The sequence below is a fragment of the Phascolarctos cinereus genome, unplaced genomic scaffold, assembly GCF_003287225.1.
Source record: "Phascolarctos cinereus isolate Bilbo 61053 unplaced genomic scaffold, phaCin_HiC Scaffold_2;HRSCAF=192, whole genome shotgun sequence".
Lineage (NCBI taxonomy): Eukaryota > Metazoa > Chordata > Mammalia > Diprotodontia > Phascolarctidae > Phascolarctos > Phascolarctos cinereus.
The window spans coordinates 409,381,196-409,397,349 of NW_027555625.1; positions in this window are offsets into that span (position 1 = coordinate 409,381,196).

Consider the following 16,154-nt stretch of genomic DNA (forward strand, 5'->3'; position numbering starts at 1 on the left):
CTTTAATTTCACAGATTGTCAGAGCTATAAAAGACCTTACAGATAACCTAGTCCAATCCTTCCATTTATGGAGGAAAAAACTGCCTCAGAGAGGGGAAGCAACTTAATCCAACATCACACAGCTTGTAAGTGGCAAAGCTGGGATCTGAACAAGGCTTTCATCAGCCTACAACTTCAGTGCGTATTTCTGGTATGCTGCAATGCCTTTCAGACTTAATAATTAGAAAAAAAAGTAGAAAAACCTGGAAAGACTTGTAGGGTCTGATGCTGAGTGAAGTGAGCAGAACGTTGTACACAGTAACAGCCATGCTGTGTGATGACTAATATTGATAGACTTAACCCTTCTCAGCAATACAAGGATCTGAGACATCTCCAGAGGCCTCAGGATGGAAAATGCTATCCACATCCAAAGAAAGAACTACCAAAGTTGAATCGCTATCATTTTTTTCTCTTCTGTTGAGTTTTGTGTCCTCTTTCTGATGGTTCCTCCTATTGCTTTTAATTTTTACTTACAACTTCACTAATGTGAAAATATGTTTAATAGGAATGTAAATGTATAGCCTATATCAGATTATGCACCATCTTGGGGAGGGTGGTGGGGAAGAAAGGGGAGAAAAATTTTCAACTCAAAAGCATATGGAAATGATTGTTGATAAATCAAAATAAACTAATAAAAACCAAAAAAATTTTTAAAAAGTAGCTCAGCAGGTAATGAGCATGTAAGAAAGATGCATGGTATGTAATTCTTTGGTCTCAAGGGTGACCAAAATCACCAAGACAATGATATCCAACATTCATATAGTGTTTTAAAATTTGCAAAGTGCTTTATATATTGTCTGATTTGATGTTCACCATGATCCTGTGAAGGTTGGAAAAATAAAAAGTATTGCCAAAGAGAATAATCAACTCATTAGTTATAATAACAGTTTGCAAGATGATGACTTTTTAATTAAGGCAGCTAGGTGGAGCAGTTGATAGAGTGCCTGGCCTGAAGTCAGGAAGACTCATTTTCCTGAGTTCAAATCTGGACTTAGGCACTTAGTAGATGTGTGACCTCGGGCTAGTCCCTTAACCCTGTTGGCCTCAGTTCCTCATCTGTGAAATGAACTGGAGAAGGAAATGGCAAACCGCATCAGTATCTCTGCCAAGAAAACCCCAAACGAGGTCATGAAGAATTGGACACCACTGACCAACAACTTTATAACTAAAAACCAAACCAAACCAAACAAAAGGGCACACATTTTCCAATACTTTTAAATGGTCCTGAGGAGGTGCTCCAAGTTCATCTGGTTACTTCTTCCCAGCTATGCATCTTAACAAATGTTAATTGACAGCTGAGGCTATCTTCTTCTGTACCGGGCCTGCTTCCTAATCTCTCAGATTTTTGTTTCTATTTGGTATAAACAAATATTATTATCCCCATCTTATATTTGAGGAAAGCTCGGAGAAATGAGGTGACTTGGATATGGTCACACAGAGGCAGGATTGAAATCTAGGGCTTCCTGACTCTAAGTCCAATACTCTACCTTATATAGGACATCAAGTCCACGTCCTGCCCCCTCTTGCTCAGAGATGTTAAATATCTTACCTGAGGTTTTATAGAACAGTAATGGGAGATGAAAAACTAGAATTTTGGTTTCCCCACTCAAGGCCTCTCTTGCCTTTATACTACAATATATCCGCAGATAGCAGACATCATTATAGTTAGGCACCCAAGAGGACCCTGAAAGTTTTCATTGTGGAAGAGACTCAAGAAAAATCCAAAGCACTGACCTTAAAGGATTTGTCAGGGAGAGAGTGGGGCTGGGATTTAGAGGGGCCACTTTGCCTCTTCATGACCCAGTTTCTTCACCAGTAAAATGAGTGGGCTAAATTAGATTATTCCAAAACTCCCTGGAGAATAGGATTTTAAATTGTAAGATCCCTTCCAGCTCTGATGTTCCATGCTCTATAATTCCAAATCCCTTTGTGGGATTGAGAAACAATATTGTTGTGCTCTGAAATATTTCCACTGGGTGTGTGACCTTTTAGAGACTATTTCTATCCACTGAAGTTCCACAGAAAGATAGAAAGCATGTTATTGTTGTCATTCAGTTGTTTCAGTCATGTCCAACTCTTTGTGACCCCATTTGGGATTTTCTTGGTAAAGATACTGGAATGGTTTGCCCTTTCCTTCTCCAACTCACTTTACAGATGAGGAAACTGAGGCAACCAGGTTTAAGTGAATTGCCCAGGGTCACATACATAGTTAGTAAGTGTCTGAGGCTGCATTTGAACTCAGGAAGATGAGTCTTCCTGAATCCAGGCCCAGAACACTGTGAACTGTATCAGTTGGCTGCCCTAGAGAAAGCATCTTGGTAATCCAAATTATAAGCTCCCTTATCATTGTGTGAGTTGTGCCTGGCTCTGACACTTACTAGGTCATGTAACTGAGCAAATTGCTTGACCACCTCAGTTTCCTCAACTAAAAAAGTCACATGGAATATTTTTACTATCTCTTTCACAGGGTTGCTGAGAAGGAAATACTTTGTAAAACTTAAAGCACTATGGAAAAAGGATATCTTATTATTAATACTATAGTATAAAGCAAGGGTTTTTTATGTTTTTTTTGTGTATGTCATAGACCCCTTGGGCAATCTGAGGAAGTCTATGTCCCCCTTCTCAAAATAATGTTTTTAAATGCATAAAACAAAATACATAGGATTGCAAAGGAAACAAATTATGTTGAAATTATTGCCAAAATATTAAAAAACAAAACAAAGACAAGTTCATAAATGCCAGATTAAGAACTCTTGGTATAGCATTATTCAGCTATTTCTTCCTATTCATCAGATCCAGGCATCTCAGTCCCCCTTACTTTCCATACTTTTTTCTGTCTTCCATAACATTCAACAATGTTAAACAAGTATTTACCAAATACATATTAGGGGCACCTAGGTGGCACAGTGGATAGAGTGCTGGCCTTGGAGTCAGAAAGACTCATCTTCCTGAGTTCAAATGCAGCCTCAGATACTTACCAAGTTTCATCACCTGTGATATGGGTTCACAACCTTTTTAGGTGTCATAGACCACCCTCACCCCCTTTAGCAGCCTGGTGAAACCTATGGATCCTTTTTCAGGATAATGTCTTTAAATGCTTAAAATAAAATACAGAGGATTACAACAGAAATCAATATTGAAATGCAGTTGTCAGAATATTTTTAAAAACAAGTTCACAGACCCCAGGTTAAGAGCCCCTGGCTATAGACAGTAAAGGCTACAAGTGGCCCAGAAAGGGTGAGTCAGGGAACTGAAAAGTGGTGTGGAGGAGAGGGGATGGGACTGGAAATCAGGAGATTTGGCTACTTGTTCTGGTTCCAAAGCCACTACCACAATGTGTGACATAATGCAAGTCCCTTCCTTTCTCTGGGCATCATCTTCCATCTTAGCAAAAGGAGGGGGGTTCCACAAGATGACCTATAAAAGCCCCTCCACTTCTAACATTCTATGATCCTTTGATTCCCTTCGAGAAAGCATGAAATTCACAAAGGACATTTGCCATCCTGTTTCTCACAATATGAATATAAAAATCAAATCAGTTTAGCAGTGTTCCTTCAGTCTTTGCACTGGGTGTTGCCATGGTATCCTGACTTCTTCCTCTCTATTACAGAAAGCAGACCTACCCTTCCCCCTTATGAGAGGCTGCCAGCCTTAAAGGGCCAGCTCCACCCAAAGCTTATGTTATATAAAGTGTTTTGAGCTCCCCAGAGGAAAAAAAAAGTCAAAATATAACTCTTTCTTCCTAGTAAGAGGTTCATTTTTGCTTTATTCACCAGGAAACACTATATAACACCTCAGTGCTCCTTTTTCAAGGTTCTTTAAGGAACAGGAAGCATTGATTCTAGTTTGCTATTGGTGAATATTCCTGATTATGCATGCTTAGAGCTCCAGTGCCTTCCCTTTTTTAATTATTTTCCATTTATCTGGTAGTTAGCTTGCTTTGCATATATTTATTTGCATTTTTGTCTTCCCTATTAGATTGTAAGTTCCTTGGGGGCAGGGACTGACTCTTGCCTCTTTTTGTATCTTTAACACTTAGCACAGTGCCTGGCACATAGTACACACTTATTAAAAGTTTATTGAATTGAATTGAAAATCATGCTCGGAAAGAATGCTGGATTTGGAGTTAAATAATCTGTATTTGCATTTCAGCATAGATATTAGCTATGTGACCGTGGGCAAGTCACTTCTTTTTTCCTGATTTCAGCCTCCATATCACTAAAATTCTTTCAGCTCTGACATTCTGAGATCCATTTTACATCTATAGTAGGAATAAGTATGTTGACTTAAGTTGAGCAACTCCATTTTGTTTTAAACCTCCCTTTTGTGACTAAGTAGTGTTCTATAGTGTTTCTCTGTAATGAGATAAGGACTTGAGTGGTATAGTTTGGCAACGATGTGTGTGAAACCCCAGATCTGGTAAGCAGTTACTAATGATACATATATGTTCTCCAAATTTGGGAAACAGCTATTAATGATATATGTGAGCATGTGTAGCCAGAACCATATAAATCCACTGTAGGTCTCAGTCATCAGCCTGCCCCTGCGTTTCACTGACCGATCCAAATTTGGACAGATGTTTGTTCCTAGAGGGCTTAATGTTTGTATTTTTGAACAGTCAATAAAGTTTGATTGTATGCCTTGATGAACATAAGTCTTACTAGTGTAATATCAGCCCTAATGAGTATGTCTAACAGTAAATAGGTTTGCATGTGCATTGTGCATTACAAGATCCTAACACCAAGTCATATCCCACTTACCAGACTGAAGAGAAAATTCAGAAACTCCCTAACAACCCACTAACATGAGGGAATTAATACTAATAGAATCACAAATCTAGAGCTTCAAAAACCATAATCTAACTCTCTCATTTTATAGACTAAGAAACTAAGGCCCAGGGAAATTAAATGACTTGTCTAAGATCACACAGAGAGTGTCAGAGGTAGGATTTGAACCCAGAACCAGTACATTTACCATGACACCAAGTGATTATATAAAAGGTAGAACCAGGCTGACTAATGACATTGAAACATTGCTTAATGCTGTCTAGAAATCAGGGTGTTTAGTAATATTTCTCTCAAAGGCCACTGGAATGAGCTTCGGGCAAGAAAACTCTTAAAGACACAACTTGGATACTTCAGTACATCTGTGGATTCCATGAGGATTCCCTCTGATCACCTCTTATCAATGCCTTCTCATCTTGTTCGATCAGCCTGGAAATTCTTTTTTTTTTCCTTTTAGGCAATCAGGGTTAAGTGACTTGCCCAGAGTCACACAGTTAGTGAATATCACATGTCTGAGGCTGGATTGGAACTCAGGTCGTCTTGACTCCAGGACCAGTGCTCTATTCATTGTACCACCTAGCTGCCCCTAAGCCTGGAAATTCTTGATGGGTGTGGGAGTGGGGTCCACTCAACATCCCAAGGGACTTTCCTGTAAGTCAGGGATTTTTAAACTTTTCTGTATGATGAATTCTTTGGCAGTCTCATGAAGTTTTTGCATTCCTTCTCAGAATAGTAATTTTAAATGCATAAAATAAACTACAAAGGCTTATAAAAGAATCCAAATATATTGAAACATAATTATCAAAACATTTTTCATGGATCCTAGGCTAGGAACCCCAGGCACAAATGTAGTCTATCTGTTAGTTATCCCTTGCTCTTGACATATGACCCATTCACCTTCTTTTCCTTTTTCTCCTTTCTCTATATATCTTCAACGATGCTATGTTTACTTCTTTTTTCACACAACTTTTCATTGGTAACATGCTGTAGCCGATACAAAGCACAGTGCCTGCCATGTACTAGGAACTCAGTAAAGGTTAGTTGACTGACTTCCTGACCATGTAGTGTTCCATGACCGTTTGAATAAGTTGCAACTTCAATTCTTTGTAGACTGTGGTATTCCATGAATCACAACTATATAATATCACTAAGAATATTATTTTTAAAAAGAGGATCCTTTTAAAATTTAAAATTCTGCTGACTTCACACAGTATTAATGTATACCACTCAGAATTTGCTGAAATTTTCTCCTTTGTAATTTTCTGTGACAAGATGATATTCCATTACATTCACATACCACAATTTTTAAAAAAAATTCCCTCGATGGGCATCCCATTCAATCCTAATTGCTGCTCTTCCCCGCCCCAACACGACTTGAGGATCGGAAAGTTTGTTTTGCTTGCAGCTGTTCCTTCCCCAGTATCATCTTCCTTCTTCATACCCTTTCTATTCTTGATTGTTTCCCCATGTCTTTTTATTTAGAGGATCCACCCCAAATGTTCACATGGGCTATTCGTGCCCAACCTGTGGTAGAATGTACCCAACTCCTATTGGTCAGATCAGCCACAGGCAGACACGCTGTAACTTCACTCCAGCACAGGTGTCATTTTGGTTCTTTTTGAGGACAAAGGACAACAACCAACCAATACGTTTGTGTACCCAATGTGTATGCTCAGTCATTTTTGACTATTTCAAGTAAGAGCGAAGTTCATTTCATGCCTGCTCTTTGTACCCTTTCTTCCACATTTATATACTCTTTCCCCCCCATACCCCAAGGATGAGAAAATAGCAACTTTTTCTACCTTCTTCCTCCTTTCTACACTAATGTATTTCTGTTATTCTCCTCTTTCTTCTTTTCAAACCCTCAGAACAGAACCAACCCACCTCCATGACTTCTATTTTCAATGCCCTTTGAAGATATTAAGGTTAAGAAGGCACAATTATTTTTTTTCTCCCTCGTTGGAATGTTAGCACTCCATATCCATATAGTTCCTTCCAAATTGAAGTCACTAGGTTTCTTTAAACACATTTTTGTATTTGAAGTGAGAAATTAGCTCTGATCTTTTCATCAGAAATGCTTGAAACTCCTTTGTTCCATTAAAGCTCCATTGTCTTCCCACCCCCACCCCCAGATTATACTCAGCTTTTCAGGGTAAGTTATTCTTGGTAGTAAGCCTGTCTCTTTTGCATTTTGGAATATTGTATTCCAAGATCTACCTTCATAAAAAATAGAAGCTGCCAGGTCTTGTATGGTACTTGAACTGCTTCTTCCTGGATGCTAGCAATATTTTTTTTTTTATCATGGAAGTTCTAGACTTTGGCTATGACATCCTTGGGACTTTTCATTTTGTTGTTTCTTTCAGGAGGTGATTGGTGAATGCTTTTTACTTTTACTTTGTCTGTTGGTTCTAATAGATCTGGGCAGTTTCCATTTATGATTTTTTGAAACATAGTGCCCATACTTTTTAATTTTTTAAATCATAGTTTTCAATGAGTCAAATGATTCTTAAATAATTTCTATTTGACCTATTTACTATAACAGTTGTTTTTTTATATCAGCTATGTTAGTTTTCTTCTATTTTTACAATCTTTTGATTTTTCTCCACTATTTGTAAAATTTATAAAATATGTCATAAAATATTTGGAAAAAGTGCTTAGCACAGTGCCTGCCACATAGTAGGTACTATATAAATGCAAATTCAAATTCCCTTCCCTCTCTTCTCTGGTATTTTTTTTTGTTTTCTTATGAAGTCATTGGTTGGTTTTGCATATTCTAATTTTCATGGAATCTATTATTTGGGTAAGGTTTCCCACTTTCTCTTCTAAGTTATTTATTTTCCTTCTAATATTTTTTTCTGCAGAGATTTGATTTTTTTTATCTATAGCTTCATTTATTCATTTAGCTTTTGTGGAAAATCATTTTTTTTCATCTGAGTCTCTGCTTGTTAAGGAATTACTATTGCTTTGTTTTTGTGGATCTTTAGATTTGCAATATTTTTGATACTGGTTGGTGTCTTCTTTGGTTTATTCATCTCTTTAGTTTATGAATTGAGGCTTGTTTCAGGTCCTGGCTCTGTCCTTTGCTGTATTTTTGGGTAGGGTAGTCAAGGCTTTTTCATTTCACCATAAGTCTTCTGGGTTGCTGTGCTGACTTCAGCATCCTTGAGTCAGGCCTTCCTGGATCATGGAGGCTGAGAATTCTGGGCCTCATTGGTTTCTCAGAATAGACAACAGGCAGCTAGGTGTTGTAGTAGATAAAGCACTGGCCCTGGAGTCAGGAGGACCTAAGTTCAAATCTGACCTCAGAGACATAATACTTACCAGCTGTATGACTCTGGGCAAGTCACTTAACCCCAACTGCCTCACCAAACAAAAAAAAAATACACCACAAAGAACCTTGGAACCCCTGAGCCTGGGCTGTTCCTGAACACTGTCACAGTACTCTGGTCACTGCTGGTTTTCAGGCATTCTGGATCCCTCCTTGGGGCTTTTGTCCTCCTACAGGCTTTCTCAGGATGGGGAGATAGTGAGGCTATCCTCTTGCTTACTCTAGAAACACAGGCTTGCAGGCTGCAGTATCTCGTCTGTCTCTGGTAGTGCTTAGAGGCTTCAGACTTCTTTGACTATTTTGGCAGTTACTTTGCTGGTAGCCCTCTTTCCTATTGACCACTAGCTCCAGGCTGACTTTTGTCAAGACTTGAGGTAGAAGAAGTATCTTACTGTAGTTTCTCATTGGATCTCTTGATCATTATTTGGTCTTAAAAACTTCAGATTTTTGTTGAAGTTGGGGGTGTGAGCTGGTCAGTCTGCATCTCTTCAGGCAGGCAAGCATCTAAGAGGCTGGAAGTTCATGGATATGGGCATATTCATATTCATATGATTCCATATGAATACTTAGATATTTAGATATTTACATTTGTTATACTTTTATGAATCACAAAGTCCATTTCTCTTAATAACTCTGTGAAATAAGAAATAACCATAGCTGACAATCATATAGTGCTTTACATAGTTATTTCATTCAGTCTTCAAAACAACCTTAGGACAGAGAATCACAGGTATTATTGCTCTCACTTTACAGATGAAGAAACTGAGGCTTAGAAAGATAAACTGAAATTCCCATTGCACATAGCTAATAAATTTCAGTGGTGGTACTTATACCCACATCTTCCTCTCCCAAGTACAGCACTATGTCCATTTGTTGCACCATACTCCCTCTATAAGTAGGATGAGTATTATTACCTCCATTTTACTGGTAAGGATACTGGGCTTCAGAATGATAAAATGACTTATTGGTAGTCACATAGCTTGTAAATAGAAGATTTACTGTGATTAGACCCAGGTTTTCTGACTTCAAATTCAGTGATCTTCCCACAATTCTACAATTTATGAAGTACTGAAATGAATTATCATGTGAGCAATAAAACTCCTAATACTTTATGTCTCCAACACTTCAATTAGATTCAGCAAGTGTCTGCTAAATACCTGTTATGTTGTCAGCATTGTGGTACCTATACAGAAGCAAAAGGGGTCATAGACCCTATCCTTGAGGCATAAATATTCTAAATATGGAGTCAGGAAATAGAGATACGAAATCATGACGATCACATAGAAGTCAGTTGTAATAGTTGTAGTAACAATAACACGCTAAAAACAATAGCAAGCTACAAGCATAGACCAATAAATATCCTGGACAATTCAACCAATTAACTCTATTTGAATCAGGCTATCATCAACAGAATCTTTGCCCTAAATCTCCTGGAAATAACATTGATTCATAAAAACTTAAGAAAAATATTTTAGTAAATTTGGCCATCCCAAATACTTGTAATCTCCTACAAAACTATATAGAACCAATTTTCCCCCAGTTTTTAAACATTTTTATTTAAAGTTTTGAGTTCCAAATTCTATCCCTTCCTTCCTCCTGTCCCCACTCCCTGAAACAGTAAGCAATCAGATATAGGTTATACATGTGCAATTATGTAAAACATTTCTATATTAGTCATTTTGTTCAAGAAGACTTAAGTAAAAGAAAAAATGAAAGAAAGAAAGTGAGACATAGCATGCTTCAGTCTATATTTAATCAATACCAGTTTTTTCTCTGAAGGCAGATATTATGTCTCATTAGTCCTTTGGGATTGCCTTGGACCCTTGTATTGCTGAGAATAGTTACATCATTAACATTGTTTCATTGAACAATATTGCTGTGACTGTGTAAGATGTTTGATTCGCTATATATCAGTTCATGTAAGTCTTTCCAGGTTTTTCTGAAATCATCCTGCTTGTCATTATAAAACGATAATATTCCATTACAATAATATACTACAGCTTGTTTAGCCATTTTATTTAAAAGTTTGGCATCAATATCCATTAGGGAAACTGTTCTATAATATTCTGTCTCTGTTTTGGGTCTTCCTGTTTTGGCACCATATTTGTGTCATAAAAGAAATTTAATAGGACTCCTTTTTCACCTAGTGAATCCATCTGGTCCTGGAGATTTTTTCTTAGGAAGGTCATTGATGGTTTGTTCAATTTATTTTTCTAAGACTGGATTATTTAAGCATTTTATTTCTTTTTCTGTTAATCTGGATAATTTGTGTTTTTGTAGATATTCATGCATTTTATTTAGCTTGTCAAATTTATTGGCAAATAAGTGGGCAAAATAGCTCCTAACAATTGTCTTAATTTCTTCTTCATTGGTGGTGAATTCACCCCTTTAATATTTAATATTTTTTTCTTACCTTCTTTTCTTTTTTAAAAATCAAATTAACTAATGGTTTATCTGTTTTTTTCCAAATAAAACCAGCTTCTAATTTTATTTATTAGTTCAATGGCTTTCTTACTTTCAATTCTATTAATCTATCCTTTAATTTTCAGGATTTCCAATTTGGTGTTTAACTGAGGTTTTAAAATTTTTTTCTAGTTTTTTTTTTAGTTGCATGCTCAATTCATTGATCTGCTTTTTTTCTGTTTTATTGATGTAAGCAATTAGAGACATACATTTCTCCCTAAGTACCTTTTTTGCTGCATCCCATAAATTTTGTATGTTGTTTCATTGTTGTCATTTTCTTTAATGAAAATATTGAAAACAATAAATAGCATGTATCTAAAACCTTCAGCAAGCATTATATGTAATGGGGACAACTAAAAGCATTTCCAATAAGATCAGGGGTGAAACAAGGATGTCCATTATCACCACTGTTATTCAATATTGTACTGGAAACCTTAGCTTCAGCAATAAGAGAAGAAAAAGAAATTGAAGGCATTACAATAGGCAAAGAAGAAACAAAGCTATCACTCTTTGCAGATGACATGATGATATACTTAGAGAATCCTAGAGAATCAAGTAAAAAGCTACTTGAAATAATAAACAACTTTAGCAAAGTTGCAGACTATAAAATAAACCCACATAAATCATTAGCATTTCTATATATTACCAACAAAGCCCAACAGCGAGAGATAGAAAGAGAAATCCCATTTAAACTTACTGTAGACATTATAAAATATTTAGGGAGTCTACCTCCAAACAAACCCAGGAACTCTATGAACACAATTACAAAACACTTTTCACACAAATAAATCAGATCTAAATATTGGAAAAACATCAGTTGCTCATGGGTAGGCGAGCTAATATAATAAAAATGACAATCCTACCTAATTAATTTACTTATTCAGTGCCATACCAATCAAACTACCAAGAAATTATTTATAGAGTTAGAAAAATAATAACAAGATTCATTTGGAAAACAAAAGGTCCAGAATATCAAAGGAACTAATGAAAAGAAATGCAGGGAAGGTGGCCTAGCAATTCCAGATCTTAAATTGTATTATAAAGCAGCAATCATCAAAACTGCTACTGGCTAAGAAATAGGAGGTGGATCAGTGGAATAGGTTAAATATGCAAGACACAGTAGTCAATGACTATAGTAATCTATTATTGATAAACCCAAAGACCCCAGCTTCTGGATAAGAACCCACTCTTTGAAAAAAACTGCTGGGAAAACTGGAAAAGAGTATGGCAGAAACTAGGCATAGACCCAAATCTCACACCATATACCAAAATAAAGTCAAAATGGGTTCATGACTTAGATATAAAGGCTGATACCATAAGTAACTGGAGAACAAGGAATAGTTTACTATCAGATCTATGGAGAACAGAAGAATTCATGACCAAACAGGAGAGAGAACATTATGAAAAGCAAAATGGATAATTTTGATTACATTAAATTGAAAAGTTTTTGCACAACAAAGCCAATGCAACTAAGATTAGAGGAAGGTAGAAAATTGGGAAAGAATTTTTACAACCAGTCTTCTGATAAAGGCCTCATTTCTAAAATATATAGAGAATTAAGACAAATTTATAAGAACAAGCCATTCCCCAATTGATAAATGGTCAAAGGATATGAACAGACAGTTCTCAGATGAAGAAATTAAAGCCATCTATAGTCATATGAAAAAATGCTCTAAATGTTATTGATTAGAGAAATGCAAATCAAAACAACTCTGAGGTACCACATCACACCTATCAGATTGGCCAACATGACAAAACAGGAAAATGATAAATGTTGGAGAAGATGTGGGAAAATTGGAACACTAATACATTGTTTGGAGTTGTGAAATGATCCAACCATTTTGGAGAACAATTTGGAACTATGCCCAAAGGGCTACAAAAATGTGCATACCCTTTGATCCAGCAATAGCACTTCTAGGGCTATATCCCAAAGAGATCAAACAAATGGGAAAAGGACCCATGTACAAAATATTCATAGCAGCTCTTTTGTGGTGGCAAAGAATTGGAAATTGAGAGGATGTCATCAATTGGAATGGCTGAGCAAGTTGTGTGTATGAATGTAATGGAATACTATTGTGCTATAAGAAATGATGAACAGGCTGACTTCAGAAAACCTGGAAAGACTTGTATGTCTGATGCTAGTGAATTGAAGAGCAGAACCAAGAGACTTTGTACACAATAACAGTCATGTTATGCAATGACTAAGATTGTTAAACTGAACACTTCTCAGCATTACGAGGATCTAAGACATCTCCAGAGGCCTTGGGATGGAAAGTGCTGTCCATATCCAAAGAAAGAACTATGGAAGTCGTATCGCTATCACTTGTTTTTAACCTTCTGTTGAGTTGTGTTTCAACTTTCTGATGATTCCTCCTATTGGTTTTAATTTTTACTTACAACTTCACTAATGTGAAAATATGTTTAATGGGTATGTAAATGTAAAGGCTATATCAGATTGTGCACCGTCTTGGGGAGCGTGGGGGGAAGGAAAGGGGAGAAAAATTTTCAACTCAAAAGCATATGGAAGTGATTGTTGATAAATCAAAATAAATTAATAAAATTTTTAAAAAAGAAAGTATTGATTATTTCTGTGATTTGTTTTTGGCCCACTTTTTTAGGATCAGATTGTTTAATTTTTAATTAATTTTAATCGCTTTTTCCCTTGTTCAGTATTGAACATAATTTTTATTGCATTATGATCCAAAAGAAGTATGTTTACTATTTCTGCTTTTCTATTTGGTTATGAGGTTTTTATGTCACATACTGCGGAGAAGAAGGTATATTTCTTTCTATTCCCATTCAATTTCTTCCAGAAATCTATCATATCTAACTTTTCCAGAATTATATTCACCTCCTTAGTTTCTTTCTTGTTTATATTTTGGTTAGATTTATCTAGTGCTGAGAGGGGAAAGTTGAGGTCCTCCACTAGTATAGTTACATTATCTATTTCCACCTGTAACTCATTTACTTATGTTTCCAAAATTTAGATGCTATACTATTTGGTACATATATGTTTAGTATTGATATGATTTCATTGTCTATGGTACCATTCAGCAAGATATAATTTCCTTCTTTATCTCGTTTAATTTGATCTATTTTTGCTTTTGATTTACCTGAGACCGCAATTGCTACCAGTGCTTTCTTTACTTCAGCTGAAGCATAATACATTCTGCTACAGCCTCCTCACCTTTACCCTGTGTATATCTCTCTGCTTCAAATGCATTTCTTGTAAACAACATATTGTAGGATTCTGGTTTTTACTCCATTCTGCTGTCTGCTTCCATTTTATGGATGACTTCATACCATTCACATTTATAGTTATGATAACTGTGTATTTCCCTCCATGCTATGGTTTTTGCTCATTTATGCCCCGTCTCTCTTACACCCCACCCTTTTCTTCCTCACAAGTGTTTTACTTCTGCCACTTTCCTCAGTATGCCCTCGGTTGTATCAGTCTTCTCTCCCCCTTCTATTATCTACATCCTTAAAATTTTTTTTAATTTTTTATTATTATTATTATTATTATTATTATTATTATTATTATTGCAATTGGGGTTAAGTGACTTGCCCAGGGTCACACAGCTAGTCAGTGTCAAGTGTATCCACGTCCTTTTTACCAAATGAGTGTGTATGTTATTCCCTCGTTGAGCCAATTTTGATGAGAATAAGGTTTAAGCTTTCCTTGCTGCTCCCCGCTACCATGTTCCCCTCAATTATAATAGCTCTTTCATGCCTCTTTTATGTGGGATAATTTGCCCTCATTCAATCTCCCCCCTTCTTCCATTGCAATTTTCTTTCTCACCCTTTTATTTTGTTTTTTTTTTGGGGTGTCATCCCAACAAAGTCACCTTATATCCACACCTTCTGTCTACATATACTCTTTCAAACTGCTTTTATTGTAATAAAGTTGGTAAGAGTTACAAATATTATCTTGCCATGTAGAAATATAAATAATTTAACCTTATTGAATTTCTTATGTTTTCTCTTTCTTGTTTCTTTTTTACTTTTTTATGTTTCCCCTTGAGTGTTATATTTGGAGGTCAATTTTTTTATTATTTGGCTCTTTTAATTAGAAATGCTTGAAAGTCCTCTATTTCATTTAATATCATTTTTCCCCCCTGAAAGATTATATTCAATTTTGCTGGGTAGGTGATTCTTGGTTATAATCCTACCTCCTTTGCTTTATGGCATATCATGTTCCAAACTCTCCCTTTCTTTAATGTGGAAGCCACCAAATCCTGTGTAATCCTGACTGTAGCCCCATGATATCTGAATTGTTTCTCTTTGTCTGCTTGTAATACTGTTAGAAATAGGCTTGACACCAAAAATTTAGTATCAAGAAAATTTATTACAAAGAAAGTCCAGAGGATTTAGACGTTTCTGGCGAGAAGTGGGCTCCCTCTTCAGGAGGGGTGTGCCCTGAGTGCAAGGGCAAGTGTGCTTTTATGCAGTTGAATTTGGTGCAAAACCTCCCAGGCCTGGATTGGTCCATCCCTTCCCAAGTTACACCTTTCCTTACATGTTTCCCCTTGATGTGCTCAAGTATGTTCCCCCTCCCTTGGTCATACGTCCCATGACTCCTTAATGAGGCTCTAATTTTATGTGGGGTGTGTCAGATAATAGTAATGAAGTTCATTAAGCAGGCGCACTGACATTTTTCAGGTGTCCTCAGGTTGACCCTAACTGGTCTGAGATGGCTCGACCCTTATCTTGATTTTGGGGTCTTTATGGAACCATCAACTTACTTTTTATTGGCTAAGCCCGAGCCTGCCTACACTGTACTACTTCCTGGAGCTGTTCTTTAAATGTCTGCATTATTCTATCTGTGGAAACGTAAGGCCTTCTAACTCTAACAATACTTTCTCCTTGATCTGTGAGCTCTGGAATTTGGCTGTGATGTTCCAGGGAGTTTTCATTTTGGGATCTCTTTCAGGTGGTTATCAGTGGATTCTTTTAAGTTCTATTTTTGCCCTTTGGTTCTAATATACCAGGCAAGTTTTCTTTGATAATTTTTTAAAAGATGCTGTCCAGGATTTTTTTTTTATTGTGGCTTTCAGGTAGTCCCATAATTCTTATATTAGCTCTCCTGATCTATTTTCTTGGTCAGTTGTCTTTCCAATGACAAATTTCACATTTTCTTCTTTTTTTTTTACTTTTTTGATTTTATTTTATTATATCTTGTATTGTTGTATTATATCTTGATGTCATTAGTCATCAAGTCATTAATTTCTACTTGTTCAATTCTAGTTTTTAAGGAATTATTTTCTTTATGAGCCTTTTGTCCTTCTTTTTCCATTTGACCAATTCTATTTTTTATTGGCATTTTCCTCAGTAAATTTTTGTTTAGAGCCAGTTTTTACAGGTATTGGGGGGGGGTCTGGGCCTCAATAAATTTTTGTATACTTTTCACATGATACTGACTTTTTTCGTTATTCTCTTGCATTACTCTCATTTCCATTTCCCAATTTTTCTTCTACTTCTCTAGTTTTCTTTCTAAAATCCTTTTTAAGCTCTTCCAGGAATTCTTTTTGGGCCTGAAA